We start from the raw sequence: 27,574 nt of genomic DNA, 5'->3' as shown, positions 1-27,574 counted from the left end.
TTTAATGATGCAAAAAAGTTTGGGATGTTCACAATGAAAGTGAAACAGTATCAGTAAGAATGTTGCCATAGCCTACTATAATCTAACAAAAAAAATTCCGGCCAATTAGATTTGATTGTGTTAAACAATGACAAAGTACAGGAGTAATTAGAAATAACATACAGTACTAGCGAGTCGCTAAATGCTGCTGCTGGTTAGCAGCATTTCATGCTTCCTGTAGTTTGCCATTTCCTTTCAACTTGTGCTTTAAACAAGAGTCAGATTAAATGTAATACTCAGAATTATATTTTTCTCTTAACGTAGTTATAACCAAATTGTTTCCTGAATTTTATTTCCCTGCTCTGAATTTAATGCTTACTGCAAAATACATCATTAACATTAGATGGAGGTTATGGGACTTTTGTTCCCGTATTGTGTAAGACAGACACAGGAAATGGTGTTAGTGATATTCATCAATAAAAATTTATATGTAAATATACATTTCAATTCCCTACCCCAAAGAACATTGGGTCCTCGGTTTCCCTTTATAATTAAAAAAAAAAATGCATGAAACTGTTAAGATCGATTGAAATTTTCCTCAAACATAAGCTGCCTAAGATAACATGTAGCACACGATCCAGTGCTGAACAAAAAACTTAGTTATCAGCAGTAGTCATGACTACAACCAGCAATTAGCTACACACACAAAACACACATGAATATATTGATGAGGAAAATGTAGAATTCTCTGTTATCTACCTGCATATGGCAAACTTGGTAGAGGAGTATTCAGGATTACAGAGTAAATTTACTCTAGTCTGAGCCTACACATCCCCATATGGCCCCCTGTGTGTTTAGAGAATCACTCCTACTGAGATGGCAGGGTCTGATGGTTATTGCTGCAAAATAATTTACAATGGGCTAAATATGCACAAGTCAAAGTCTGAGTAAATGAGCCATATACTGGGGGAGTTGCTCTGTGACCCGTCTCCAGACTTCACTCTGGCAGGTAACGCAGCCTCTGCAGTTGGTATAAGCCCACCCTGTAGAAAGGAGGGGGAAAGAGAAAGGCTGGTGGTTCCCTGTAATCATGAATCCACTAGTTCTGCCTATCCCCTGAAGCCTCTCCCCTTTCACACTGGCCTGCTTGAGGTGAAACACCATGAAGCTGTGATTATCAGCAGCAGCTCCACATGTTTCAATCCCAGGAAAAAGATTTATTCCCAACTCCAAAAGAATGTCAGACTTGTACTACAAGTATAGTAACAGATAAATTCTGCTCCCAAGTCATACCAGTATATGCTACAAATTTACACTGGATTTATAAAGGAGAGCAGAACTTAGCCCAGTGCTCATTCTAGGGCTAAATTCTACTCTCAGTTACACCTATCAAACCCCATTTTTAAGTGCCTTTTCTTGTAAGAAACTGTTCCAGAGACCTCTTCGGAAACAACAAGAATATCAACCCAAATTTCCTCCTCTGCATTGGAAGATTTAAAATAGTTCCCTTGAACTGGAAATTAATGTCTGTTGGTGACCACTCTCATTACTAATAAGATATAAAGATTATGCATCATCATCAGGACTGGGCACAGTGTCACTTCATTTTGAGAAAGAAAGTCTTACAACATTCCATGACTCCATGAACCTGGAGTAGGGGTAAAACAGCCCATCCGCTCTAGCAGAAGCTCACACACACACCCCTTCTGTAGGGATTCCTCATTCTCTTCATTTAAAAACAAACAAACAAAAAAAAAAGGCACTGTTCATTCATAGATCTCAAAGCAATTTTCAGGGAGGGGGCCCTATATTTATCCACATTTTGCAGATGAGGAAACTGAGGCACAGCAAGGTGATATGACTTGAGTGTGAAATGACAGACAGGAAGAGAACCCAGTTCTCCTGCAAAAGGCGAGGTGGTGAGAGGTGGCAAGAAAATATAGGCAGAGAAATAGTGTCTTTGAAGATTTCATCACACGAGGAATAAACAGAACCTCACAGTCAACTTCTCACCAGTTCACTCCTCATTTCTCCACTTACATAATGGCTGCTTTTGCGGCATCCACTAGGCTAGGGTTTCCTTCACAATAAGGGAGTACTTTAGTGATTCCACTTCAAACTGAATCCCTTCCCCGCTGATAATTCTAGACAATGGACTAATGGTGCCTTGTGGAAGGAAACTTTTAGGCCCATTTAGGGACCTAGTCATCTGGAATACTCTGTCAAACTGCTAGTTCTGTTGTGCCCTGCTCAGATTATCCCCTCACACTACCCGAACACCTCTGATCCCTCCAGTTCTCTTACCACGGACACCCACTGCATGGAATGGAGCTGCAGACCTTTCAGACAGAAGCTGCGATGAAACAGCCAGGGGTGCTGGAACAATCTGTATAGTGCGGGCGCTGAGAGCCATTGAACCAAACTGTAAACCCGGTATATGATAGAAACAACTTCAAGCCAGGAGGTGCAGCAGCACCCTGAGTTCCAGCACCTATGGAAACAGCTCACATAAATGGTATGGTCTGTTTTGCACCTTCAGTTTTATACCCTTCCCTCTAATTGGACCATTTGTTATAAGTCAGGTGGGGGGGAGGGGAAAAAAATCAAGTGTTCGCCCTGATTAGATGGGAAGTTTTACCAGCAAGGATTATGCAGCCACACCTCCCTTTCTTGCCATACCTCAGGTTAGCAGGAGTCAAAGAGCAGCCCCACAACTGAGCTGCTTGGAAAGCTCCCACTCCAGTGTCTCTAGAAACACTCACTTTTCAATTTTTTCTTAAAACCAGAAAGACACTTAAGTCACAAAACGGCACCTTATGGAGATGTCCAAAATTGTGAGGTTAACTCATAATAGCTCATCTAAACCCAATCTTGGAATCTTTCTCCACATGAAATTTGGCAGTCTGCATTAAAAGGTCAGTAGACATCTTTGTATTTACAATAGGTTACCATTATATCGCAATGAATGTTAGAAACATGCAAAAATGCATAGAGAGGTGATATGTCAGGAATGCTCATAGCCAATTTGTAGAAAAGGCTATAAAATATTCTGGCTCCAAACACGAAATAAATTTTTGTAACTATTTGAGTTAAATCAATATACCCGTTCTTAACATGAGTGTGTATAAAACAGCTCTTTCCTGTAGGAGACAAGGGGGAATATTTTCAAAAGGCACAAATGGAAGTTAAGAGCCTATCTTTCAAAATCTCCCCCAAGATGGTAGAATCAATGTGACAAACTACACACACACACACACACACACACACTATTAACCACCAGGAAATATTAAGCCACAGGGGCTCCTCCACTAACATCTTACTTGATACAAACAGCATACAAATGTCTGTACTACTGCACTTGATTAGAAATCAAGTAGTCATATGCCAACATGTTTGGCAGAAAACCTTGTTTTAGCCATTGAAAAGGTGTAGCACACTGGTAGCTGGTAAAAGGCTAATCTCACGTGACATGGGTCAGGTTACAAAATGTTAGGTTACTTCCCCTTTCACATGGTGGGGGGGCAATATAACTTCCATAACGCTGCTGAGTTTAAATTCAAAGCAAACATTTTATAAAGCAAAGGAACAGAACATTCATTATTTCCTGTTCAGTTTGAGTCTACAAGCTCAGATCCATGGACTTTAGGGGGAAAAATACAATTTGCTTTATAAATATTTGGTAATGTCAATCATGCTGTACAAGTGCACAGTCTACAGTGGAAGAGCCTAGCATAAAGCAACCCAGTCAAGAGGTTCACATCTAATGAGCTAAGAAAAATGGGATGCACCCACTAAGCTGAAAAGTACTGACCCCCGACAACCAAATTCAAGCTCACATGGAGTTTAGGGCAGAAGCCTCCCTTAAAAATAAAAATAAAAATAAAGAGATATATCCAGCATATTCTTCCACAGAACTTATGTGCAATCTGCAACAGAGAGTCCTGTGGTACCTTTAAGACTAACAGATGTATTGGAGCATAAGCTTTCGTGGGTGAATGCCCACTTCGTCAGACGCATGTGCAATCTGTGAGGCTTCAGATACCTGACAGACACTGCTGTAACTGGTCATATTTATCATAGTCATTTATACTGCTCCTTTCTTGGCTTTTTGATCAGTGACTTTCCTCTTTAACCAAGGTTTAGATTAATTCTTTATCCTTCCAATCCATGCAGTGCACAGGGGTTATGGGATTTGTCATGAAACATCATTAATACTCTTTTCAGAGTAGCAGCCGTGTTAGTCTGTATCCGCAAAAAGAACAGGAGTACTTGTGGCACCTTAGAGACTAACAAATTTTTAACATTTATTTATTTTAACATTAAGACTCTGTTTATGATTTCTCTGCCTTTGTTGTGTGGTTTGCCCCACCCCTTCATGCCCCCCCACCCCTGGCCTGAACCCACATCCCTGTATCAAGTGGTATGTTTATTAATTGAGGGGCACAACTCTCATTAAAATATGTGGCTAAATCCCCAGCTTTGCTATAAAATCCTGAACCTATTTGTTTTAAGCTGGGGATAGGACCATCACAGTGGCTATTTCCCCATGTGGTTTTGACTTGTTTTTAACTGACCTCGTACCTTCATGATGACAAAGTTCAAATTCATTATTTTTCTACTACGTAGTATAACGTGCTCAGAAACTAATGCAACGTAACCCACGCTAGTAAAGTTTGTTCAGTTGGATTCAAAACACTTTACAAACATTTCAGGCTGATTTTTTTCAAACCACATGCATAGATTTTTGTTCACTTCAGTGGGAGTTCCCCACTCAGACAAGCAGCAGGATAGGGCTAATTTCACCACTGAAACACAGCCAGCTCTGGGGTGAAATTTTAGCTTGTTCAGAGTGGACACAAATGTGGCAGAATCACTCACCTTAGCAATTCCTGTACAACTCAGCTGCTTATGCAAAAGACTTGCACTATAACATATACAGGAAACAGGACTGAAGTACCAGAGTAATATATAGTAGACACATTGCAGTTTTTATAAATTCCATTGTATATCAATAGTTCCAGCAGGGAATCAAACTAGGCATCTTCTGAAGCAAAGAATAGGTTTCCCACAGGCAGGGATCAGTTTGAATATACACACTCCTCCATCCTCACCTCCACTGCACACACTAAATAGTATATGCAGAATGAAAAACCTGCAAAAGAATGTGGATATAGTACTGATCGAAGACACTCACCAGCATTCACAAAGAGGGGGACTAATGTGAAAAACAAGAATTGGCAGTGAACACACGCATAATAAATTGCTGTAACAATAACTTTTAATGTTGAACCATTGGCAAGTGTATAAGGGAAAACATATAAACACAGAAATGCTGTAATCAACTGAAGCTACTAGCCTGTGGGTGAAGGTTATGGAACAAAAAAGTGTCAGTGAATGAAGAGGAAACTATTTGACTTATCTTGAAGAAATTCGTAACTAGCTCTCTTTACTTTCATCAGTAAGAATTCACTAGTTATGTTTATCTGCCTTTAGCTCTGTAAATATTGAACAGTACCAAAATTATCCAATATGCCCACAGCATATGATGAGCAGTGAGAACCCACCAGATACATGTTATTGACCGTTCCTACTAGATTTGCTGTGTTTATAACTAAAATTATGATTACCATAATAATTCATACATTTTGTATGACATGAGGTAGCTGTAATTTTCACCAAAGGGGTATTCTTTTCTAGTGAAAAGCAGGGATAACAGTCTCATTATAATGTGGTTGAATTATAGGGGAGGGAGTAGCAATCCTTCCCATACAAACAAAAATGCAGAATACTTTTTCATAAAGTTGGAATATTTTTCAAAGTCAAGAAAACATTTGAATGCAGCCAAGGGAGGCTTTATTTATAAAGCACACATTCTTATAGCAAATATAAACTATGCAGATATGGACATAGATAAAATTTTCAGGAGGAGGGGCTGGGGTAAATTGGAGAAATATTTTACATGAAAATGTAAATATTCCTCTGCACAATTTCCCTCCAAAAATCTGATCAAATACTCATGAACTTCAACGGACTTTAGATCAAGCTCCAGCACAGATAAATTGCCTTAGTAATTGGGTATTACAATTTACCCCTGTACCAATCTGTTCAGTCAACAGTCTGTTGATAGCGGGTCCCACATGTTTTTAAGCCAACCAGATCCAGGTAGAGTCTACTCATCATTTCTAGATCAAGGTGTACAGGGCACACTTTCAGGCCCAGATTTCTTGTCTGATGTCCTGTCTCAGAATGTGAGGGGCCACTTCTCAGCTGCTCTAGACCCCACAAATCACTGAGACCTCCTGAGCCCCCAAATCACTTATATGGCCATAAGACTTATGGAGAAGCTAAATGAATTCTTTGAGTCGGTCTTCACTGCAGAGGATGGGAGGGAGATTCCAACACTGGAGCCATTCTTGTTAGGTGACAAATCTGAGGAACTATCCCAGACCGAGGTGTCAATAGAGGAGGTTTTGAAATAAGTTGGTAAATTAAACCATAAGAAGTCACGAGCACCAGATGGTATTCACCCAAGAGTTCTGAAAGAATGCAAATACATAGCTGCAGAACTACTAACTGTGGTATGTAACCAAGCATTTCAATCAGCCTCTGCTCCAGGTGACTGGCAGATAGTTAGTGAAATGCCCATATTTTAAAAAAGGCTCCAGAAGTGATCCTGGCAATTACTGACCTGTAAAGCCTAACTTCAGTAACAGGCAAATTGGTTAAAACTATTCTAAGGACTAGAATTATCAGACACATTGATGAACATGATATGTTGGGGAAGAGCCAACACAGCTTTGCTGAGGTATGATTTCCCTTTACAAATCTATTAGAATGTTTTGTGGGGATCAACAAACGTGCACAAGAGTGATCCAGTGGATATAGTGTACTTGAACTTTCAGAAAGCCTTTGACCCTCACCAAAAGGATCTTAAGTAGAGTAGGCAGTCATGGGATAAGAGAGAAGGTCCTCTCCTGGGTCAGAAACTGGTTAAAAGATAGGAGACAAGGGATAGGAATAAATGGTCAGTTTTCACAGTGGAGAAAGGTAAAATAGCAGGGTCCCCCAAGGATATTATTGGGCCAGTGCTGTTCAATATATTCATGAATGATCTGAAAAAAAGAGGTAAACAGTAAGGTGGCAAAGTTTGGCAAAATTACTCACGATATTTAAGTCTAAATCTGACCGCAGAGAGATACAAAGGACTCTCACAAAACTGGGTGACTGGGCAACAAAATGGCAGATGAAATTCAATGCTCATAAATAAAAAGTAATGCACATTGGAAAACAATTGCAACTATACTTACAAAATGATGGGGTCTAGATTAGCTGTTTACTCAGGAAAGATCTTGGAGTCATTGTGGACAGTTCTCTGAAAATATCCACTCAATGTGCAGCGAAAGTCAAAAAAGCTAACAGAATGTTAGGGACCATTAGGAAAGGAATAGATAAGACAGAAGAATATTATAATGTCACTGTATAAATACCTAATATGCCCACACCATGAATGCTGTGTACAGTTCTGGTCACCATATCTCAAAAAACACATATTAGAATTGAAAAAGCTATAGAGAAGGGCAAAAAAAAAAAATGATTAGCGGTATGGAACAGCTTCCATATGAGGAGACAGACTGTTCAGCTTAGAAAAGAGATGACTAAGAAGGGGCTGTGATAGAGGTCTATAAAATCATGGATGGTGTGGAGGAATTGAATACGGAAGTGCTATTTATCCCGTCATATAAAACACAAGAATCAGGGGTCACTCAATGAAATTAAAATGCCAGCAGACTGAAAACAAACAAAAGTTAGTATTTATTCACACAATACACAGTTAATCTGTGGAACTCGTTGCCAGGGGATGTTAAGGCCAAAAGTATAACTGGGTTAAAAAAAAAAAAGTAGACAATAGGTGCATCAATAGCGATTAGCCAAGGTGTTCAGGGATGCAACTCCATGTTCTGTGTGCTCGTAAGCCTCTGACTGCCAGAATATGGGGCTAGACAACAGGGGATGGATCACTCAAATTGCCCTGTTCTGTTTATTCCTTCTGAAGGATCTGGTACCAGCCACTGTTGGAAGACAGGATGCTGGGCTATGACGGACCTTTGGTCTGACCCAGAATGACCATTCTTATGTTCTTACACATGGGCTCCCAGGGCTCCACCTAGGCTAGCCCTTTGGGGACAATGTGGCAGGAAAACAACACAGGCGTAGCCAAGGAATTTCTTAACTATGGAGACTACTGTTAAAGCACTCAAGAGTTGGAAAAACAAACAAGTGTCCTCACTTGGCCTAACATCACCCTTCCTGTGCATCTGAGGTTTTTCAGCATTTCAGGCTGGGCAGAGTCCATCCTACACCTCTCTCCTGCAAGTTCTTGTGCATGTCAATGGTTGCCCCTTCCCCCATTAACAGAGCAGCACCCTGCTCTTAAATAGAAGCAGTCTCTTACCATGTGCTGTAGTGGGAAGTTCCAACCTCCCTCCTACCAGACATGCTCCATCCTCCATGTACATCCTTCAGTAGATAGTTCACTGTTCTGGGGGGATGGGCCAGTACTCCAGAGACAGTCAATGGTCCCAGATTACCATCCTGATGGCTTCCCTGTGATAGTCCTTCAGCGAGGTGTCCAGAAATTTTCCCAGGGAGGATAGCTATCTAGAATGCAGTACAGTACGCTGTTCTCAGGCAAGGTTAGACACGTGTTCACCACCACACAAAATGGAGTTCATGATTTGATACAGACATCTCTCTCTCTCTATCACAACTGTTCTATCGCTTGCTGCGAATTAATTGTAGCCATTGAATATGGGTGCGGGAGAGGGAACACACAGAGGTGTAGACTGCTGAGAGGACAGCAGAGAGAAGAAAAACTGAGAAGCATAGGAAAAATCCCTGTCAGTTTAAGTTAACTAGAGTCTTCTTAGGAAGCACAACAGAAGTAAGTCCTTAAGAGTGACTTAGACAACATTATTGTTCTAAAATGTATTGTACATGGTCTACCTGCCCAATTTCAGTCACAGTGAATATGTACCTAGCAACTGATGCAAGAAATCATTAACTCATAATAATGTAGATTTACATTGTTACCTGCCTTTTCATATGGGTTCCAGTTACTAAGCAACACACAGCAGCTATAACAAATCTAAAAGGCAACTGTTCTCACAGAGTCGCTGATAGGGCGTTCTTTAAAATGTGAATGCCTGTCTTCATACATATCACACTAGAATTTAATGTAGTGAGATCACACAGCTCACTTAAAATGCAGTGGGATAGTAGTTGCTCTTCATAATCAGAAGTTTGGGCACACTTTTTACATTGCAGGACACACTCATATTGCAACTGGTTATTCAATCCATTTAGACTTTTGTAAAGAATCAAGTGACAAATCAATACAATCTTCTGTACAAATAAATGCACGGGCTGTTTGCACATCACAAGAATGATGAAGGTCAGGGTTCAGTCTGTCGGGATGTTATGTTTCCTACATCTTGATAGCTATAGGTATTTCAGTAGCAGTAACTACGACTCATTACCTGGGACAAGTCTGTTTGAAGTAAGTGAAAGGAAAGCTGTTAGTTGTAGTCTGATATATATGGCATCTACTGAGGAGTATCTCTCCATTACAGTTTTCAAATCAATGCAAAAAAAAATTCCCAGATGGAAGCAGGAGTGTTTATGCCCAAGATAATGGCTAAGGGGGTATTGCTACACCACCTTGCAAAATCATGCTACGTAGTGCTGCTCGTATTATACTAGAAACTATACCATATTAATGAGAGGTTGTAACTAATTGTACGTGAGTGCTAGATGCCTAATTCAGATGAACGTAACTGCAGTGTCCACTGTTATATTAATTTGGATGGAATAAAATCAGCCAAAGGTGTTACTATAACCCCATCTCTGTCCAGCATTAAACACTGTTAAACATGGTTAAGGGTTTAGTATACAGATGATCTCAGTCTGCTTAGAACCATGACATACCAAAGCCTTTTAACCTTTATTAAAGATAAAGAAAATAAGAAAAAAAAAACAGTTAAAGCATTTGGAACGTGAAATATTTAATAAGGATTTCATTTTAACAACATCCCTTGTTCCCTTTCCCTTCAGCTGTAGAGAGTTTTTAGAAGGGAAAAAAACAAAAACACCCTTGTCTAACAGTATCTGAGATGTATCAAAGAGGGTAATAACAGTTCTTTTGGGGGAAAAGAGAAGAAAGTTAGCAGAGATGAGCAGAGCTGTTTTGTTCTTGCTATTGTTAAAGACCCATCCCGTTCCATTTCAGACAGTGATTGGGATTTAGCTGGAGCCAGTGGAGGTCGTGATGTGATCTGGGTCCCTCTCTCTAGTCTGGTCTGGTCCTGACATCTCTCAATATCAGGATGATGAAGGCCTGGTGTCCCAGGAGATGGTGGAGGTGGCAGTCGTGATGGTGTATCTCATTCCAGTAGCTAATTTTTCTCCCCAAAGTCTTTCTTTAAGAACTCAGAAAGGGAGTGGTGGGAGGAACAGCTCATCCTTTCATTATTTTGTCCACCAATTAAGCCTAGTTTCTGACACACCAGTTTTGGTTCACTGATTTCTAGTTCTACACTCTTCTTGTTTACGAATTATGATCTTAACACAGTCCATGAGTTATATCAGTAGGCATTTTTGTTTGGAGTCATTCAGGCTGTCTTCCTTTCATATTTTTTCCAAATCAACATTGGTTATCATAGGCTATTGTGACATCCGATGAACTTTAATGTATGTTTTTACATGCCACACATCAAGGGAGTGGAGTCTCTTGTCTTCAGCAGAAGTATGGGATTTAGGGAAAAAGAGAGGTAAGTATATAGTTTGATAGATGTTGAACTCGGGAGAAACTTGGGGTATAGTAAGTGATAGATACTAAGAACACCACGTTAACAGACAGGTGGATCATGGCATATGTTGCCATAGGTTCTAAAGTCAGACCTGTAAGTGTAGAGAACAACATTAAGATCCCACTGAGGTGTAGGTGAGCACTGATGGGAAAGTCCTGATCAGGCCCATCATAAACCGTACTATAGCTGGGTGAGTAAAGAAGGAATGTCCTTCCAGCAGAGGGAGGAAGACACTAACCACTGCAAGGTGTACTCGCAACAAGCTAATGGAGAGACCTGACGTCTTCATGGACAGGGAGAAAGTCTAGGATACCCGGGATGCTCATGGTGTCTGGAGAATGTCGGTGAAGTTGTGTTCAGGCCAAAAGGTGTCTCCATGTGGCCAGATAGAAAGGATTCTCTTAGAACCTGCTATTTTGTCTAAGGATAGCCTGAACAGGGGCTGAGCATGATTGCACTATTTCCAATGTCCATCAAAACACGAGGCTATGAGATGGAGTTAGCCCAGATTGAGATGCTATATTTTCCCCCATCCTGGGTTAGCAGATCTGGAAATGGGCAGATCCTGACTGAGGGGAAAGCAGACATGGTTAGAAGTTCCGTGAACCAGAACCGTCTGGGCCAGTAGGAAGTTTGGAGAAAGATATTGGCTCTTCCCTATAACCTGTGGAACTAGGGAGGCGTGTCTGAGGTTGTTTGTCCAGGACATAAGAAGGGCATCACCCTGGAAGTTGTGACCCATGGCTCCTCTGGAACAATATAAGGGGAGCTTTTTGTTAGTTTGGGATGGAAATAGGTCCCACAGAAGAGTATCCCTTTGTGTAAATATATGACTTAGGACTGTGTCGTGAAACTCCCACTCATAGTCTGTTAAGAAGCTTCTGCTTAGTTTCTCGGCAAAGGAGTTGTGAATATCCAGATGGCCAATGTTTGGAACCCAACTGTCCATAGAGATATTCCTCCAGTTGTGGGCAAAGAGTGTGAGATGCACACACACCCTCTCCCCCAGCCCCCCCCCCCATCACCCCCAAGGTGGCAGGTGAAGAGTTAGGTGGCATCAGCGGTGGTACATGGATCTCGACCAATAGGTCAAAAATGGCCCTTGGCCAGTGATTGAGAGTGAGTAGAGGTTGTGGCAGTAGAGGGGGCTGAGAAACCAGACTTCTGAATCCTCTGTCAGTTGTGCAGATGCTTAGATGGGCTCTGGTAGTAAGGTGCATGAGCAAGAGGTGGCCATAATCTACAGGACTGTCTCTGGGGTTTCCTCCTGGGGACTGGAGTATAAATCTCCAGGCAACGGGGCCTCAACTCTCTCCGCAGAGTATGGCTATCTCCTCTGACTCATCCGAGTCCAAGAATTCCTCTTTTGGTAGAAGCAATTCTGTTGATACCAGGGCACTCATGCCAGATGCTTGGCGGTGGGATGCTCCTGGGACATGGATGTAGACTCCTCCTCTGGACTCAGGACATCCCTCAGGAGGGCCAGGGCAGAGAAAAATGGAGGCTGTGGACAAGGGAGGAATATATCCAGCAGCATTATGTAAGTCTGCTTACACCTTGGTGTCCAAGGGGTTCTGGCAGTCAAGTCTGAAGGACCTGGTGCATCTGCATTAGCCAGACAATCCTTAGATGAATGAGGTGGTTCAAACAATGGGTCTACTGTAGATGGAACTGGTGAACATCTGTCCTTACGGTTCAGTACCAAGGTGACCAGTGGAACCAGCAGAGCTTTTTTTTTTTTTTTTAAACTTGCTTTATCCTCCAGTTTGGGGGTCTTTAGCAGTGCTGGTTCCTTAGATTTTGTGCATGACATCTCACCCACCCCACCTGCACAGGCTTGGGGATAAAACAAGTCTCTTATGAACAGTCCTTGACAGGGATCTGTCCTTATGCCCATGAAAGTGCTCTCTACTCTCATGTGGAGCCCTAGAAGAAGTGTCCTTTGGCTTAGGTGTTGGGAGCTCCATCCCAAGGCACATGCTTGGAGGGGGCACTGCTGGTTAGCTGAGGTCAATGTACAATGGGGTCTCCTTGGCCCAGATCAGAGAGGGGCATCATAGCTTTCTCCAACAGATGCTTTCAGGAATTCTGAGTGGGTAGGAGAAATATGTGCCTCACCCAGACAGTAAAAGCAGTATTGATGTTAGTCACTGATGGAGGAGGTGAGGGCAGGAAACGCAATTCTTCAATCTCAAGACTCTGGGCACAGCCCTGGATCCAGAGAGAAGTTCCCCAATCATGAAGAAAGAAAGATCTATACTAACTATGCTATAAACTTTAACTTGGATAAACTGCATACAGGATACAGCCAACACACTCATATTCCCATGAAACGCTACAAAGCTGCATGGTTTCTGCCTAGCTATCTATACAGATAGACCAGAATCCCTTGCAGACTTCTCATATAAAAGAATAAGGGGAATAAACTTGAATTATAAACCTAGGACAATATATAGTTTCTGTAACCCATTCAAAACTTCTCCTACAATGCTATCAGGTTAGTTCATGCAACAACTGACCAAATTAATGGTCATTATAAAGCAATATATTCTCAATAGGACACTATCGCATGTATGTAGTACTGTTGTAGACATGTTGGTCCAAGGCTATTGAAGAGACAAGATGGGTGAGGCAATATCTTTCATTGGACCATCTTCTGTTGGTGAGAGAGACAAGCTTTTGAGCTTACACTGAGCTCGTCTCTCTCACCAACAGAAGTTGGTCTGATATTAAAAAGATATTACCTCACCCACCTGGTCTCTCTACAATCCCTTTTATTACTTTGAGCAATGCAATGCATGACTCGCACTGCAAAGTTATAGTAACACAGGAACACATGGCAGATACTCCAATTTGTGACCAAGAGGTCTACACTGTGTTCTGAGGATCCCCAGTGTCAAACCTGGCTGTCTATGCTTTGCCTAAATTATCACAAAATATAGCTTAATGAGACTGGTTGGTAGTCACTTTTATTTACAGAAATCCAGCTGATGAAATAACTTTATAATACCAAAATAGACTACTTCTGAACACTTAACATTTACAGTATGTCTAACCACATCTCTACACTACTGGAAGTCTCTGCTCTAGACAAGATGAAATAGGAAGGTCAGGACTGAGGTGCACTGGATGAATAGTGAGCTAGCTAGGTTTGGCTCATCCCAATGTTTACTGCATCCATTTCATAAGCTTTTAACTCATTTACAATTAAAAAATAGAAAGCTGACTTCAGACCATTAAAGCAAAAATTAATCCCTTCCACAATATTTTGACGAAGTGAGCTGCTGCATTAAACTGTCCATCTGGGAGTTATAGAATGTTTTCTTCTGCAGCAACATCACATATTAATGAGCTTATACGGATACTGTGCAATTTTGCCTGCAATTCTCACAGGACGTGCTTGTAAATGAGGTGACCACCTCAATGAAGCAATCCTATTAATTAACAAAGGAAATATATTAAAGTATAACCTCATCTAAAATAGCAAGCAATGGAATCAGCTACAGCTAATTGTTAATGCAGCACTTACAGAAGTGCGCGGTGCAAAGAACTAGTGGGAGTGTATAAATTTATACAGCTGATGTATAAATTAAGATGTGTATTAATTAGGCCTTTAACACTACTTGGTGTTGGGATTGCAGGGGGAGCATGATTGGATTTATTTTTCCTGAAGGGGAGCTCAGCTATGATACACTTGGGAAACACAGGTAACAGACAATATTCTGTCATGAATGCTAACACAACATGGGCCCAAATCCTGCCTGATGCTAACTCAGCCTGACATCAACGGGCACTCTTCACAGGTGAGGTGCTGAGTGCCCTCAGAGATTCTCAAATTTCTAATTTAAAGTAGTCTGTTAAATAATGGCTGCGAATAATTTTTCTTATGGGACTTCATCATCATCAGCAGACTGCATTGTTTTGATATGCACAGTTTAAAATTAATGCTGTTTTGACTGGATAGTGTAGGCCGGTGGGTAGACCTACCAGCCGGGGACTATGAAAAAAAGCTCTCCCCAATGGCTGAGTTTCATTCTTTTTTCCTTACTGCTTCATAAACAAAAAAGAGTCAGACTAGCCCTCAGAACAGTGGGTCCCTATTGCCAGAAAACTACACAGCTTCTCAGCCGTCCAGGAGGGGGATAGTCACATTTTACCTTCTAGATATGGGATTGTCACAGCCACTTCCCCATCTCCCATGAGAGAGAGGCAGGGAGCTGGGTTAACTTTTCATGCTTTGGGGCTTGTAGAGCACCTCCCTCACACACTTTCTGTCCCCCGATGGGAGGTGTGTGATATTTAGAATCAGGTGTCTAGTGCAAATATGAAATTAAAGTTCCCTTTCTGTGACTATTCCACAATGTTTGTTTAAAATTTGCCAGTTCAAGGCCCCAGCCAAAGCTCTTAAATCAATGGAAAGACTCCCATTGAAAACAATGGAGTCTTGATCAGGCCCTCAGGAAACATGCCCATAATTAAACTCATTTGCTAAAATATTCATAGAACGTGAACACAAGGAGTGTGGACAGAGTCACAGCAAATTCATTGAATGTTTTGAACACAAAATCACAGAGTTTGTTTGTTTTTAATTATTTGCTCAGCCTTAATTCTAATCAGTTAAACTGACATTCTTTTGCTGTTATCCTTTGACTTTCCAGTTAAGAAACTATGGAAAGAGAGTGGAATAAACCAAAAAAGACAATCTCCCAGAAGTGGTCAGCTGCTATGCTTAAATGCCCCTATATTGCAGTTAAGCCCAACCCTAGGAGAGTTTCTACCAATTTGGAAAAAGTCACAGCCTATTGACATTTATGCTGAGAAAGCCCTTATGGAGATGCTTAATTAATAACCTCCCAAGTCACAGAAAAGCTCAAATGGTGATCATCCTAAGTGACAAGTGTGTTATCAGTGCCAGTCACTCCCTCCCCATTTCATTCTTTTCCAGCAGATGAGCATGAAAGAAGACTTCCCTTGGGAACCCAAAGAGTGAAAAGCCTGATTCAGTCAGCCCACCCAGGGAATAGCATGAGGCAGAGATGGCATCTCTATTTTCCAAAGCAAGTTACATTGGTATAAAGCTGCCACTGTAAATATAGCGCTTGTGCTCATGCATTCTTGGCTACTTGCATCAGTGCTGTGCATACTCACCAGGAATGCTTGTTTCGATGCACAGTTTTGGTGCCCCATGGTTAGGTATCCAAGTATGCAACACACTACTGTTCAGCACTGTCTTTTCAGAAGTTTTGGCAATGCATGGTGGGTCAGAAACGAGTCATGCCGCAGTGACTGAGACCGCGGGGTCAAGTTCCTATCATATAAATTTCGCCATCCCACAATGCCATCTTTATACCATAATTTTCACACCTATTTTGAAAATACCTCACACCCATCCAGGATGTGTTGCTGTCCATCATCTGTGACAAAAGCATGGAGCCTGTACAGCTTTGCACTACTGTCATGAACACTGCAAGCATAGGATGCACGATCCTCCAGTATTTGCAGCGCCATACAAAGAGCTGGAGGAATAAGACAATTTTGTGGAGGGCAGGCGACACTGGGACATAGCGAGAACCAATTCAAGATTGTTGGTGGAGTTCACAGAGCAGCTGCAGAGGGTGGAGCACTGCTTCTGGACCTAAGAAATGAGTACTGACTGACGGGATTGCATCAGAATGCAAGCTTGGGATGATGGCCAACAGTTGCAGAACTTTCAGATACACAGGGCCACATCCTGGATCTGTGTGCCAATCTCACCCCAGCCCTTCAGCCCGAGGACACCAGATTGAGAGCTACACTGACAGTAGAGACCTGAGTGTCAATCACACTGAAAACTTGCAACGCTGGATTGCTACCAGTCAGTGGGAAGTCATTTTGGAGTTGGAAAATCCACTGGGGGAAGGGGGAGAGCTGTCATGCAAGTGTGCAGTGCCATTAATTATCTCCTGCTACATAGGACTGACTTTTGGCAACTTACAGGACATAGTGGATGGACCTATAGCAATAAGGTTCCCAAACTTCGGCAGAGCAATAGATGGCACACATATCCCTATTTTGGCACCAGACCACGTTGGCAGAGTACATCAACAGAGAGCGACTTTTCTATGGTTATGCAAGTGCTGATGGATCACCTGAGACACTTCACATAGACTTCAGTGTTCACTAGTCACGGAAGGTGTATGACGCTCACATCTTTAAGAGCATAGAACTATTCAGAAAACTACAAGCAGGGACTTGCTTTCCCAATTGGCAAATTACCATTGGAAATGTTGAAATGCCAATAGTGATTCTGGGAGTCCTAGCCTACCCCTCACCTCCCTGGCTCACAAAGCTGTGCACCTGCCACATTGACAGCTCCAAGGAATGATTTAACTACCGGCTCAGCAGGTGCAGAATGACAGCTGAATGTGCTTTTGGTAGACTGAAGGGACACTGGTGTTGTTTCCTCACAAGATTGGATCTCAGTGAAAAAGAAATCCCCATTGTTGTAGCTGCCTTCTGCGTCCTGCATGATATCTGTGAAGCAAAGAGGAGAAAGTTGCTGCTGGGGTGAAGGTGGAGTGACTGTCTGCTGAGTTTGACCAGCCAGACACAAGGGTTATCAGAAGAACTCAACGCAATGCTATACAAAACTCAGAGAAGTTTTGAAAGAGCAGTTCAACAGAGAGCCACAGTAATCCATTCGGGTGCACTGTGCTCTATCTGGCCTTGCAGTTTAGGGGCCTATTAGGGATTATGTGGTGAACATCTATGAATGCAACACTGACAATACGTCTTTTGATTTTGTGGTGAGTGCTGTATACTTATGATTATTACACTGTGTTTGTCACTGATCCTATGAGTTGTGTCAATGTACAGCAACACCTGACTCGGTGCTTTCACTAACGCCAGGCATTTGGCAGCATACGTTGGGAACGAATAAAGATGAATCATTTTCTAAAGAACAGGGTTTTATTGAGTAATGAAAAACACATTAAAAATGCAATGCAAGTTAAAAGCAAATACATTAAAATCTTAATAAATTTATGAAACAGGGCTTAAAAAAGGAAAAAACATTAATGTCAATTTTAGCTATACAAATATCAAATGTGACTCTCTGCTCAGTGTATATGAAGCTGTGGTTACCCTTAATGTCTCCCAGTGTGGAAGGTAGACATGTTACGAGGAATGTTGGAGGGGGAGAGGGGAGTGTATGGAAGAACTATAATGGAGTTCTCCATGAACCGCAAAATGAGGCAAGCCCAGGACAGTTGACGATTTAGGCCAGAGTTTACAGCACCAGTGTTTGTTGCTGGAAAAGCCCCATTATGCCCTGCTCCATCCCCTTTTCCTTTTCCTGCTGGGACCGTCTCCTGTCCACTCTTTCCTTCTCCATACAGTCCACAATACTCATCCTCCAGACTCTGTCCAGTGTCGGATGCCTCACTGGGTGGCCAGATCTCATTGTACATGTCATCCCAAGTCCTCTCCTTTCTCCTCCTTATCTGGCTCAGGAGCTCTATGGGTGTTGAGGAAGAACCTCCCCTAAAGGCCACAACAGTAGTAGCTGCAGATAAATACACAGAGGTACCAGTGCCAGTATAGTCACAATGGAGAGTTGAAGTTAAGATTCAGAATTTCCTTCCTCATCTAAAATTTTAAGCAAGACATGCTCATTGACACTTCTACTTTGGAGCGCTTGTGCACGGCACCACTCATAGCAACTGGCCAAGGTGACTATGGCCCACCGGGGGTGAAGGAAACGAGGAGGGAATTGTTCAGTTGCATGAAACTATGAATATAGGGAAACGGCACTGAACACTGCGACCCTTTTCCACAGGTGGTGGTGATTTTAGCTGATCTCACTCTTGATAGTGACAAAGGCACAGAGAGCACAGCTGCGATTGGTGTCCCAAAGCCATCTGGGCCCATAGGCTGCTAGCCTGTTTCCTATAGTGGTGCCTGCCTAAGTTATCGCCAACAAGCATGGGAAAGCGTCCTACCATAGAGACAAAAACAAGGCTGCCATCCCTAGAAACCTTTGAGAGAGGATTGCAGAGTACCTCCATAAAAGTTTCATAGAGATCTCTTAGGAGGATTCCAGGGACATCCCTGAGTACATAAACTGTACCACATGTTCCCCTCCTTGCCTAACTCTATAGGGGAATGAACAGTATATAATGCTACCTCTCTTTGTAGTTCCACTACCTCTTTTAGTAATCAATATGTCTCTAGCTAAGTCCTGTTAAATTGGAGGCATCAGCACTGTAATGGGAAATAAATTTATAGGCTTTCCCAAGGTTCCTTCCCCTGCATCGGGCTCACATGTGCTCGACTGCCAGGACTGAGCAGACTGTTGTGGTTTCTCAAACAGGTATTGGCTCACAGCATAACTAGACCGCCTCCCTCCTTAGATCCTCCTCCACTTCCTCATCCTTGCTGTTCCTGCCAGAGGCCTTTGGCTTGGGTTCCTCAGAGGTATCCACAGTGGTGTGCAGGGTACTGGTGGGGTCTCTGCCAAGCATGAGATGCGGGTCTTTGTAAAAGGTCTGCAGCTCAGCATCAGATCCTGTTGACCTCATTGGCCTTCTGACATGCCTGCTGCAGTTCCTTCACTGTCACATGGCACTGCTGCTGATCCCCTTCTCCTGTATCCCCTGTGCAATCTGCTCATAGATGTCCATATTTTTATGGCTGGTCTGTAGCTGTGAACGCACAGCCTCTTCTCCTTACAGACCTAGGAAATCCAATATCTCCTCTACTCCAAGCCAGAGTGCATCTGGAGCATGTACCTGGCATGGTCAGTTGCACACAGCTGCTCAGGAAAAGGCATTTCAAAAATCCGCAGGGTTTTAAGGGCAGGAAATGCTTCTGGTCTCTGTCACAGTATCAGACAGTCAAGCATTGTGGGACAGCTGGTGAAGGACTGTTATGGTTAACTTAAGTAACAGTGTCTATGTTCACACTGCATCGACCTCAACCATGGCTCAACACCGCTAAGGGAGATAGTGTTGCTATGTCAGCGTAACAGTGCACTTAAATCAGTGGGAGACAAATTCAAATGTGGACACGTGCACAACTAGGGAGATAAAAGGCAGCTTACATTGACCTAACTTTGTAGCGTAGACCAAACCTGAGAAAACAGGAAAGAATATTGGTCATGAATTAGTGGCTACAAGACCACAGAGGTTTTAAGCTCCAATCTACACCTAAAAATTGGATTGACCTATCTACATGGCTCAGAGGTGTGAAATTTTTCGCATTGTGTGTGAAGTAGTTAGGTTGACATAACTCCCACTGTAGACAGCTAGGTTGATGGAAGATTTCTTTCATCAATCTAGCTACTGCCGCCTGAAGAGGTTAACTATATTGATGGAAACACTCTTTCCAAAGATGTAGTTCATGTCTACATGACAGTATTACAGTTGCAGTGAATAACTGTGTGGCTATAGCCACTGCAGTGTAGACAGGGCATTTAGTTACACGGAAGCTTTTAAAGTTTTATTGGTTACCCTCGTTTCCCCAAACTGTAACCGGAATAAGAACCATCAATTCTTCTGCTGACTCTTGTTTAAACTCTGCTTCTTCTTACTCAGCTGGGAAGAACAGACTTGCAAGCTGAAAGATTAAAGAGGCTCAAGGAAAATTTCAATAAAAGTTCACATTCTTCCACATAATAGTCACTAGGACTTCATTTATAGACTCTACAGCTAATGAGATGTTACCTTTTCTGGATATATTATTGCTACAGCAGTTAAACTAGATCTTTCTTCACAAAGTAGGGATTCTGCTACAAGTACGTACATACCCTGCACCCAGAAAAAGGGCACCAAAAGGCCAGTTCGCAGAATCCAGTAAATTTGTCTTTCAAGAATTAATCAGGAAGTGACCGAATAGACCAATAGCAGAATTCTTTCCAAGGAGAGAGCAGCTCATCATGGCCTGGTTTATAGTGTTCAGTAAATGGGATCAGAAGAGAGAGAACGTGTTTCCTGAGCAAGCTGTTAATTGAGAATCCAGTGTTAACTGAAGAAAGTGAAGCCACTAAACTGCATACATATATGATTTGTGGATAATTAACCTCTAACAAAGACAGTACTATGGACACAAGCGCTAAGTGCTTCTCTCTGCCTAGCAACAAAAGCTCTCTTGCGAGTTTTAACTTCAACCATATCTTCCTCATCTATATGAGGATCTCAGACATTGGGGTAGCTAGGTGAAAGCAGCATTAGCCAAGGTGTTGAAGAACAGAGAGTAGCATCCTGTCTACAAATTGGTGGCATCGGAAACAATTTAGTTTCTCCATTTCTCATACCAATTGCACACAACTACTGCAGAAGTACAAGGGAAAGAATAAAACCCAGTGGTATTGCATAGGTGAGAGCAACGAGGGAAGAACAAACTGCAGTTGTCCATCTTTAGGATCAGAGCACAGAACTCAAGGAAGGATTCAAGCCACTTCACAATGCCATAGTTGAGGAGAGATCCAAGAGTATGAGCATGGATGTTTGCCATGGATCAGCGCCATCATTGTTGTTTCTGTCCGTATCCTGCCCTGAAACTGACTGCCCCTGATACTGGCTGTGGACGGATATGTTTTGAAAGGGTTCTCTCTGTTTCTCAATAAGCTTGCTCACAGAAAGGAAAATGGCATCTCTTTCCAATAGAATAAGGTTTTGGTTCAATTCTGGCTCTGACAAAAGAGTCTACCTCTGAATCACTGGCAACATCTGACAGTCTGTATCCGCAAAAAGAACAGGAATACTTGTGGCACCTTAGGGTACGTCTTCACTACCCGCCATATCAGCAGGTAGCAATCGATTTATCCGGGATCGATATATCGCGTCTCGTTAAGACACAATATATCGATCCCCGAACGCGCTCACCATCGACTCCGGAACTCCACCAGAGCAAGCAGCGGTAGCGCAGTCGATGGGGGAGCTGCAGCCATCGATCCCGCGCCATCTGGACCCCAGGTAACTCGATCCAAGATACTTCGACTTCAGCAGTTGCCTATCTTGGATCGATCCCCCCTCCCCCCCCGTGTAGACCAGCCCTTAGAGACTAACAAATTTATTTGAGCATAAGCTTTTGTGAGCTACATTTGAGTTTTCCCTAGAGGGTCTCTCAGCAATTTTTCACCAGGGATGGGTGATTTTTGCACTCAAATCCTATCAGACTAATTTGGATCTCTGCTTCTAACATCAATTAAATTTGTTTTACTCTCTGGTAATGTCATAGCTTTGCATAAACATTGTTCAAGCTTTTATAATTATTATAGGACTCTCTTTATAGTGTCATTTCGGTCCTATTTTAACAAATATAAACAGGGTTTTTTTTAACCAAAAAACTTCTGAATTCATGTACAATATATTAGATCTCTGGTTGGTTAAATATTTAATAATTATTTCAATACAACACTTAAGTTAGAAATATTGAAATTAGTCATGTAAAAATGGTTTTAAACTCAAGCACTAGATATGCACATTTTGTGCACTTCATTTCATTTTATAGTCTCCAAGAACTATTACAATTTTTAATAAACTTGTATCTGGGATTTGAAGCCAAAAACACTTATGCTCAAAATGCATGAATTGATTAACTAAAAGACACCCAAAGTGGTAATAAAATGTATTCCCCAGTGGTATTTTGCAAATGGGTTGTAAAAAAATACGTTTTATTAATCCAGCTGCAATTAAAGAATACAGCTGTCCTATTTGCATCCCAATGCCCCACTTTCAGGAAGAGGACAAATATTTTTCATTATATATTGCCTACTGGCAAACTTTTTCCTTTGTCCAGGAGTGATGTCTCCTGGGCACGGCTGCTTTTTTTTATGATTGCAGACTGAGTTCTCCAGGTATCATGGGCCTGCAAATGCTAAGAGTCTCTCTTTTTTCCTACGATATTGTACAGTTCAAAGAGAATGATACATTTTCTGCTGAAATCAATGAAACTGAGCAACAGATACACATATACACACACACACACACACACCATGGCAGTATCTGATTAACAAGCCTGTCAAAACATCATTAATTTACTTGGAACCCCCACTCAAATCAGTGTTGTAGCCTCAGTCTTTTTATTGACATCACAAATTAAAAGGTGTAGTTGTGACTGACAACCAAGACAAATATTGAGCAGAATTTAAAAATATCTTTATTATCTAAGATTTTTTTAAATCCTTAACTAAATGCTTAGTAATATTCTGCTACATTCTTCTAAAAAGCCTTCTTCCTTTTGAATGTACTATCATTGTAGAAAATTATATAAAAATCAGTACACGATCCTGCTCTCTTAACTCAATGAGAGTCCCGTCCCCATCATTGACTTCAATGGTGACAGAGTCAGTCTCTATATTCTTAGTTAAAGGGCCTACAGTGGTCCATATAAATCAAAAGAGTTGGAAGTGGTGTATGCTTAAGTGAAACACATCATTTCTCAAAAAATGATACATAGCCACTGTGTTTCAGCTAGAATCCAATACAAGGTGATCACAAATAATATTTGAATTATATCCATCACAAAATCCAAGCTAACTCAATTTTGAATATGACCTTAATAACACTAACTCTAAAATGAACACTTCAAACCCTTTGTTTAAAGTAAAATTTGAATTAAAAAAATATATGATTTGCAGCCCAAAGGAAATTATTGCTAGCTACCTTTAATAAGGCTGCCAACATATTAAGCACAGCAACAAACCGCCCCTCAAATGCGATACTGCTGCAAGCCACACTTATGAAAACAGCTGTGTTATCTGTTAAAGGTGACAAAAAAGGTGAAAAAATAATCAGATTTAATAAAATGACCAAGATCCTAGGAGCAGCAAGAGATAGATAATTAAATAGCCTTGGAACCCAAGTCTGATGTCAAAAACAGTGAAGCCAAAGCAAATATTTGAGTAGAAAGGCTGACAACACACAAATAAAATCTAAGGAACAGAAAATTAGTTTTATTTTTTAAAACCTTAGGTTACATTTTAGACTTTTCCAAGTTTGCTATTATTATACACCACTTGTGAACTCAAGACCTCTAAGTTCACACCTGTAATGTCCACATGGGGGAGTTATGGTCCAGCACTTTAATGCACACTGCTATTCAAACCCCCTTACTCCAAATTGCCAGTCAATATAAATGTGCCCTAAACTCATGTGGCCTTCACACTGCAGTGAATTTTACCCATTGCATAAAGGGAGGTTGCAATGCAGGTGAAGCTCAGTAAGTGGCAGCAAGTATCTAAGTGTCCTCTACTCTTACTGAAGTCCAGAGTGGGCTTAAGGTGGACTCTACATTCTGTAGCATCGGGGTCCTAGGAATGTAAAGAATGCTTTTAACTGGGTAGCACTAAGCAGGTCAGGAGCAGAGCCAAGTACTTTCAACATTATTCACAAATGTTTTGGCAAGTTCCAAATCGGGCTTCAATCGAAGCATGTTCAGACCCCATTTCTGATGTTCTTACACCCTTCCTCCCCTTAAAATATCTTTTGTCACCCCCAACTCCAAAGAGCAGCCTTTCAGGGGGCAGGAGGAAGGACAATAGTTCCAAAGGAAAATGATGCTCCTTACCCAAAAGGTGGTTGTGTGCACTCCATTACTTTAGTACACGTCTACAAATGGATGACTTGACTTTACTAAACTGAAAGAATAAATACTTGATCTCATCTCACCCTGCTGCTAATTAGGACACCGTTTCTTTACAAATGGAAGATGCTTTTTTCCCCACTGGTATCTCCTTAGATATGTAGAAAGTCAGCGCTGTCATCCCTCCTACTATCTTGCACTCCACAGCATTATTTTCACACGGTAGCAGATGGATACTCTAATGCATCAAAACCAATCTCAACCCTTCTGAATTAATGTCTGACTTTAGTATCAGTTCTGTAATGAGGATCTTTGGGAAATGACAGAATTATTTAAAAAAAAATAGGTATGGAAAGTCACCAACAGGACAGGAGATAGAGCAGTTTGAAGCATCCTCTCTTCCCACGGCTATAGGCTATTAAGAGTGGCTATCATTCTTTCAGGAAGGAAATTGAACCTAGTAGTGACAATGCTGTTATTTATCTACGAAGTGTTAATAAGCTTCAATTTGCCTATTATATCAGTATTTATTTTTTAGATCAACTTAGTAATTCTCATGCTGAAGAGATGGCCTCTCCTGAACAGATTTCTAGGGGGACAGTCTAGCAGCTTTTATTCACTGGATCCAGAGAATGGCTTCAAAAGAAGGTTTTGTCTAAGTAAGGATGACAGGAATAGGCCCCAACACTGGGATTTGAGGATTGATTTGTAAAAATACCATCATCATCCACAGCTTCAGTCAAAATCACATTGGATCCAAAGATCTGGGTCAATTTGTATCCATACCTGATCCAAGATGTCTTCCGCCCATTAAAAAAAAAGTCTTCCCAGTCTTTTGCTGAAATCCTGCTATGGATTTCCATCACGAGGACTCTGCAAACCTGACAATCTCTGCTGAGCTGGCTGCGGTCTTCAGATCTTACACTCTGTAGCATTTCCAGGAGCAGAGGTGCATGCTATGTGTGGTTCTCATTGATCCAAAGAAGCCTCACAACAGGACAGATTTGAAAACAGAAGCCAGTACTGCAAAGACTGCCATCTATACAGAGCAGAGTAAAAGCAAAGGAAAGACCAGGGCACGTTAGAGACCTAAGACTGGATCAGCGAGAGAGAGAGAGAAAGAAAACAAAAACCATGCAGCACCAAAAAAGTGAACATTTCATCAAGTCATATTCATTTTAAAAAAAATTCAGAATCATTAAATACATGTGCGATAACTACAGTAACATTGGAGTATCTCAACATTGAAAAGTTGCTACTTGCCATGACTGACAATTTCCCCCCTTCAAAACGGAACAAGAAAACATGCTGGTCCTTCTCCTCACATCCCATACTGCAGCAGGCATCATCATCTACATTTCTTACAGAGAGACAAACACAATTCTAGTGACTTGCATAAGGCCACACTGCTTTTCAGTATGGGAGATGGGATTCATACCATGGAGTTCTCAACTCCCAGTTCTGTGGGTAGCTCTGTAAACCAGGATACCTCAACTTTAAAATCTCAGGGCCTGATCCAAAGGCCACTGAAGTCAAATACAAGTCGTTTCCATTGATTACAAGAAGTTTTGGATCAGACCTTGAATTAAGCAAAATAATCTATGCCTCCTTACCTCACATCAAGTGTTTCCTTACATAAAGCCGGATTATACCACCCTTAGACAGGTTGCGTAGTACTTTATGCTTCAGGTAGTCCCAATGAAACTACCAAAGGGGGGGAGGGGTAACTCAGTGGTTTGAGCATTGGCCTGCTAAACCCAGGGTTGTGAGCTCAGTCCTTGAGGGGGCCCACTTAGGGATCTGGGGCAAAATCAGTACTTGGTCCTGCTAGTGAAAGCAGGGGGCTGGACTCGATGACCTTTCAGGGTCCCTTCCAGTTCTATGAGATAGGTATATCTCCATATTTTATATTAGGGTTGTCACTATTGTAAAAAGGCAAATTCAAATTAAGATAAAATAAAGATGATCCTAACAAAGAAACCAAGTGTGACACAATTCAAGTCTTGCCATGTGCAGGCTGGGACGGTAAACAGGCCCATCCAAAGTTTAAAAAGAGGAGGAAGTAAAAAACCTGTTTTACGCTGCTTATTATGTACCGACGGTACACAACAAAGCTACATAAATATGTGTTGGAGGATTTGGAAACCAACCGAACATTCTGAATTTGAGACTACCCAGGAGAAACAGATCTGTCCAAACTGATGTTCCATTTATATTTCCCTATTCATGGCTGCCAGGGAAGAAGTTTTAGTGATAGTTCACTCACTCATTTCTTCCTTCCTCCAACCCAAACCAGCCTGTCAAATTGTAGTGGGTAGGCGGAGCTCTGTAACAGGAGGGAAAAGTAAAAGACAGCATTGTCCAGATTGGTTGAGCAGAGTAAAGCACAACTACTATAGTGTCACACGATGAGATGTACGATAGATAGAAGTGAGGGAAGGTTGGGACAGGGAGAAATAAGAGTCTGGCCTTATAAACAAAACAAAGATGGAGCTTCAAAATGAGGGAGGAAGACAAGAATAACTTTAGGACTCAGAAGGAGAAAGAGGGAGGGTGCATGAGAGAAAGAACATACAGTTTGGGTACTGGTGAGAGAAGGAAATATAGCGAGAGAACAGTGGGGGCCCCAGAGAGAGAATGTGAAAAAAGGTGGTTAGATATACACAAAGAAAAAGCAGGGGTCTGTGGGCATATAATTAACATGGCATACATGTAGACAGAGAAGAATCCATAAAGGAGAGAATGAAAAATGCTCTTAAAACTGGGGTTTTCTCCAATTCTCAAAAACCCCATTGCATTTCTTCTTCAAAGGATGCAAGATATCCCCTAAACCATCTCTGAAAATATAAACAGAAGTTTCCAAACCTGCTCCCTCTAAGTCATTCCCATTTTGTTGCTCCAAATTAAAGGAGATATTTGCAGCCAGCTAAAGCATGGCAGAATTTCTTTTGTTGAAATATGCTGTAAATATTTCCCTCTTTTAAAGGTAGGAATATGAAGCTGGTGAAGTCAGGCACCTAGACAAAGTAATTAATACTATGGCTTTATTTTTGTCTAAGGCCTTCTGCTTTAAGGTTCTATATCTTCTTGTCCAGTCCATTAGTGAATTAATATTACCTCACAAATAGTCTTTTGACTTTAACGGATATATAAATTATGCTAGCTCT

General features: G+C 41.5%; 1 protein-coding gene across 1 annotated transcript in view; it reads right to left on the bottom strand.

The window, feature by feature from the left end:
• LOC117882374 (inactive N-acetylated-alpha-linked acidic dipeptidase-like protein 2) overlaps positions 1 to 27,574 on the bottom strand; it is a gene marked incomplete in the record, with an annotated part of 726,064 nt that overhangs the window by 537,898 nt on the left and 160,592 nt on the right.

Source organism: Trachemys scripta, chromosome 9 (assembly GCF_013100865.1).
Source record: "Trachemys scripta elegans isolate TJP31775 chromosome 9, CAS_Tse_1.0, whole genome shotgun sequence".
Lineage (NCBI taxonomy): Eukaryota > Metazoa > Chordata > Testudines > Emydidae > Trachemys > Trachemys scripta.
The sequence above is the reverse complement of the archived record's forward strand: the minus strand, read 5'-3'. Positions and strand labels throughout refer to the sequence as shown.